Source organism: Aulonocara stuartgranti, assembly GCF_965226115.1.
Source record: "Aulonocara stuartgranti genome assembly, chromosome: 3".
Classification (NCBI taxonomy): Eukaryota; Metazoa; Chordata; class Actinopteri; order Cichliformes; family Cichlidae; genus Aulonocara; species Aulonocara stuartgranti.
In genome coordinates, this window is record NC_138941.1 from 8341365 (window position 1) to 8346888 (window position 5524).

Genomic DNA, 5524 nt, shown 5'->3' on the forward strand with positions numbered 1-5524 from the left:
ACTGCCACTAGAAGATGAATCGGATGAAGAAGATTTAGTATAGAAACACACACACACATACTGAATGATGCTACAATTGAAAATGTTATAAGCAAGTGATTGTTGGCTGATAATAAAGTATGATTAAGTGAAAAATATTAACATCAGGAGGGGATGTTAAAGAAGAAACGCTTTTATGAGTTTTATGTTGCATTAAAGTATATGTTCATATTTTACTCTTAATAGGAAAAGAACAAAATGTACTACTCGCTCTGTTTTATAGAAAGAGGAAGTTCACCCTATGACATTTATACGAACTTAGACACACACACACACATATATGCAAAATTAGAGGAAACTGCTATGCTTGTTTCACCCTGCTATAAATAATAAACGACTACTGCAGCTCGGTGTGAGTCCTCTCTGAGCCCTCACCCGTGCAGCACGTTAACCGTCTCCAAGTGTCTCAGTGTTGTTTATTCACCTGTTTGATAACTGTAAATCTCTGACAAGAGTTTATTTATATCATCTTCACGTGAACACATTCAAGAACATCACAGATGAAGAAACATTAAAAACTTCCACACTACATGAAGCAAGAAAAATAGTTTATTCCTTTATGTAGAAAAAACAGAAACATCAAACATCACAACAGACTCTCTTTGAAAGAACTAAAAACCTTTGTTCTCATGGTCCAATCATGAGTGAACTCCCCGATGAAGCCTTGTGTGCTAAAACATGTCAGAGTTTTAAAGGTTAAACATGAGTTTCCAAAACGTTTTGCTGGAGAACAATGAACTATTTGACTGAGTTTCAATCATTTACAGACGAGCAAAACCAGGACAGAGAAAAAAGGACAAAACTGACTCAGTAAAAAACAGAAAAGAAGATCCCATGTAGATCTGTATTATGTAGAAGTTCAGCCCAGCAACCAGTTCAGTTCAACACAAGTTTAAATGATTCTATCTGAACTCTGTGGAGCCTGATCTCAAGCTTTTTGAGTCTGACACAGAAACCAGAGGATCTTTCTGTGTCTTCAGATTCACTGTGATCCAGTGATGGGAGTGATTTCAGCCCTGAGTGATCGCGCTGATGTTTGCACAGAGCAGACAATGAGGTGAATGTTTGGGCACATTGGTAACAGTGAAACAGTTTATTAGTAACGTGGGATCGTTTGTGTGCAGAGTATGAACTGAGATTCCTGAAGCTCTTGTCACACTGGTCACAGCTGTAGTTTCCTTCTATGTGTGTTCGTTCATGACTGTTACGATGACCTGAATGCGAGAAGCTTCTCTCACAGTGTCTGCACTTGTGTGGTTTCTCTCCTGTGTGGACTCGTTTGTGTGATTTAAGGTCCCTTGCAGTGGTGAAGGATGACCCACACTGATCACAGAGGTGCTTTTTAACCCCACTGTGAATCAGTTCATGTTGTTTTAACTCACTTGGTGTGGTGAAGCTTCTCCCACATTCTTTGCAGTATTTCAGTTTGTCTCCAGTGTGTCTACGTTGATGTGTTTTAAGGGCAGCTTGCCAACTGAAAGTTTTTCCACAGAGGTCACAATGAAAGTCTTTCCCACCACCACAGTGATGACAGGGTTGAGAACTGGATCCATCTGTGTCGCTCTGCTTCTAAACAAAGACACAAAGACAGTGTAAGTCAGTCCTTCAACATTTGTATCCTGAACGTCGCCTGAAATAAAGAGCATCTCTGCAGACGTCCAACTACATTTGACTGTTTCAGTTAACACACTCAGTTTACTGGGCTGCAATAACTACAATACTACCACCATAATACTACAGTAATACTAAAATCATAACTGAAAGGAAAATCTGAATAATCACTCAGAGCTGCTTTTCCATGCAGTAGAATTGCTAACATGCTAACACAGTTTAATGAGCAGAGTTGTTCCAAACAGTCAGGCTAAAATGACAAGATAACAATATAAATACATACCTCACAGTAGCTGCACTTGTAGAGTCTCTTTCTGGTGTGGATCTGTTGGTGTCGTCTCAGGTGACGTGGAGATTTAAAAGTCTTCTCACACAGGTCACATTGATAAGGTCTCTCCTCAGTGTGGGTAAACATGTGTCGTTGTAAGTCTGTGTGACTTATAAACTCTTTGCCACACTGTTCACAGCAGTACACATCATGTCTGGTGTGAATGCGTAGGTGTGTATTTCGGCTCTCTCTCTGGCTGAAAGTTTTTCCACAGATGTCACAGCTGTATGCCTTAATTCCAGAGTGGGTAACTAGATGCCTCTGTAAGCTGCTACTGTGAGTAAAAGCTCTGCCACACTGATCACAGCTGTACGCCTTAATTCCAGAGTGGGTAACTAGATGACTCTGTAAGTGGCTACTGTGAGTAAAAGCTCTGCCACACTGATCACAGCTGTACGCTTTAACTCCACTGTGGATGAGTTGGTGTTTTTTTAGGTAACCCTTCCTGGAAAAAGACTTTCCACACAAGTCACAGCTGAACGGTCTCTCTCCAGTGTGGATGACCTGATGCTGTTTTAGTTTATCCCTCACAGTAAAACCCTTCCCACACTCGTCACAGCTGTATGGCTTAATTCCAGAGTGGGTAACTAGATGCCTCTGTAAGTTGCTACTTTGAGTAAAAGCTCTGCCACACTGATCACAGCTGTACGCTTTAACTCCACTGTGGATGAGTTGGTGTGTTTTTAGGTGACCCTTCAAGGAAAAAGACTTTCCACACAAGTCACAGCTGAACGGTCTCTCTCCAGTGTGGATGACCTGATGCTGTTTTAGTTTAGCCCTCACAGTAAAACCCTTCCCACACTCGTCATTCACAGGTGTGTGTTTTATTCTCCCCTTTCTTCTGTGAGGTTTGCTCGACCTGCTGGGGCTGACTTGCTGGCTCCATGTGGTAAGTGCAGTGACAGAGAGATACAAACAGAGGCAGTGAGTGGAATCCAGTGATGGAGACAACTGAGCCTTCAAACTCCATTCCAACCTCATTTTAAGTACTTGGAAGGGTGAGCGTGGCACCCCAACACCTTCCAAGGTTCTTCCCCCACCTGCTGATAATCTTAACACACTCTCATTGCAACTGCTGTAAAGATGATCCATTAACTCTTCAAACCTCAGTCACACACACACACACACACACACACACACACACACACACACACACACACACACACACACGTTGTATTTAATATATAATATATATGTATATTTTATATATATATATGCATTTGTGGGTTCTGAGTGTGGTGATAAATAGCTATGTTATTGTATGTAAACAGTGTTGGCAGCAGTGTGTGTGGTGTTTGAAATACTACATAATATTACAATGAGGTAGAGGTGAATAATCCTTCAGTCCAAGTGGTTGCCTAATTGTAATATGACAATGATGGTGGTTGTTGAATGGTATAAGCATCATCAATTAAAGCAATCTTCATATTTAACAACTAAAAGTTTTATGATGGACTTTGAAGTCTAATTCAACATTTTAAATAATATCTCTAATTTTTTAAGGCAACTTATTCCACTTAAAAGTTGCTCTAAATGTAACAGTTTTACAAACGTTACTTTTAACTCGAGCATTTACTAAATTGCAGCTTGTTGAAAACTGTGTAATATGATGATGTATTTCATCTGGATACTGCAGCTGAGCAGAATAAATGTGGTGTGTTTAACAGAATTGCTTTCTTTAGAACTACAAGTAAGCCATAGAATATTTTAGCCTGTACAGGAAGCCAAGAAAGGTTATTATGCATTTTATCAATATTAGTATAGTATGAACATCTTCACACTAATCTGGACGCCTAATTCTGGACTAACTGAAGTCTGTTAAGATCTGTCTTATTAGCTGCTGACCAAATGATTGAACAATACTCCAGATGAGACATTACTAAGTGCATTAATGACATCTTTCATAATGAAGAAGTGATACACAAAGAGCATTTCATAGCCATAGCTATGCCTTGTCGGCAGAGTTATGTGACATTAGTGATGTTTGTACTTTCAGCGTTAACTTGGTTTTAAAGCCTTTAAAATATACGCCGTTCAATAGTCGACCTTAATCTGACAGAGAATGTGATGATTTTGTGGATAATTAAAGTCAGTCATATATCCACAAACACAACAAGCTGAAAGTCAGTGATGCTGCTCGGTTTGCAGTCCTGAATATCACGGCACAAGCAGGATTCACTGCACTGTTAATGTTAGCTGTGTTATATTGCTGCCTCTGTTCGGTGGTGTCGAGCCAAACGCACTTTAACGTGTGTTTTAAACGAGCTGACGGTTCACTCGTTAAGCTGAAAGAAAGATGCTTTAATCACAGCAGTCACACATGTGTCCACTGCACCATCTGGAACTCTTCTTGTTTACACTCGTAATAACACAAACACTAAATCCTGCTTCTCTGGTGCTGTTGTGTAGCAGTGTGTACACCTGAGACTGTCACCTGTCTGTCTGTCCTGCACTCTCTCTCTGTTTCTTTCTCTCTGATTGTGGAATAAAAGTATGAACATGTGTTTATAAGTTACACTTGTGTTTGAATCCTGCAGCTTATCACACATTTGATTTCCATGTGTGACGACTGCAAGTGTCCAGAGTGAGGACAGACTGAGGGAGCCACTGCTGCACATCATCTGTGAGGCTTTGCAGCCCTGATGATCCACCAGGACAAACTCAGCAGTGTGTGAGGAAGAGGAGGAGGAAGAGCCAGCAGCAGCTGACAGATGGAGAGAATAGACAGACTGTTCCCTGTTTGTGAAGGACTGCTAGGAAAGTTTAACATAACTGTCTGTGCTGAATCAGTCTTATTAGGTAATGTTCAAATAATGTGATCATCCCAGTGTTTCCAGTGTGGGAGAAAGTACTCAGGGCCTTCAAGTTACACACTATGAAAGGCAGCAACAAGTTTAATGTTCAGAAACCTAAAGTCTGTATCAGCAGCAGAATGGAGCTAAAAATAAATGTTGGTTTCAGTTCTATGAAGCTTTGAGTATTTTGGATCAGTAGCTGCTGTGTTTGTTGCATCATATTGCTGTAACTGTTTATATGCTTTATATATTCTGAGCTAAGTTGATCTATAGTGTTACATCATATTCTATAAGGATGTTATGTGTTTGTAGACTTTCTGCCCAGTTTGACCCATTTAGCAGAAGTCAGCCTGTTTAAGGCTCTGATATCTATTCTGTGTGACTTACAGCAGTTATGACATGGTCTGATTTTCTCACCCAATAAAGGAATATTTCATATATCAGTCTACTCTTCATTCTATCAGACACAGTTATCACAGCTCCTACATTTGCTTTTTACACATATATGTAAGCATTGAGCCACATTTAGTACCAACATATTAAATGAACAATATTTGTCTCTTATATATGATACATCTGTATACACACTGTCACAGATACTTGTCTGTGAGTGAAGTGATTAATATAATAACTATAATATTGGCCATATTATATTTACATTACCACAGTGAGGTGACTTTAGTCTCATGAACAACATCAGCTAATTGTTATTTACAGCTAATCTTAAACGACTGTTCAGCACAGAAATGAA

At 39.7% G+C, this 5524-nt stretch overlaps 1 long non-coding RNA gene across 1 annotated transcript; it reads right to left on the bottom strand.

The window, feature by feature from the left end:
* Positions 1–572: 572 nt before the first annotated feature.
* Positions 573–2768, bottom strand: LOC309702538. The gene is made up of 2 exons (XR_014275603.1): positions 1934–2768; positions 573–1608 (listed from the first exon to the last, which is right to left on the bottom strand). It is a non-coding gene; the product is annotated as an uncharacterized lncRNA (long non-coding RNA).
* Positions 2769–5524: the final 2756 nt, after the last annotated feature.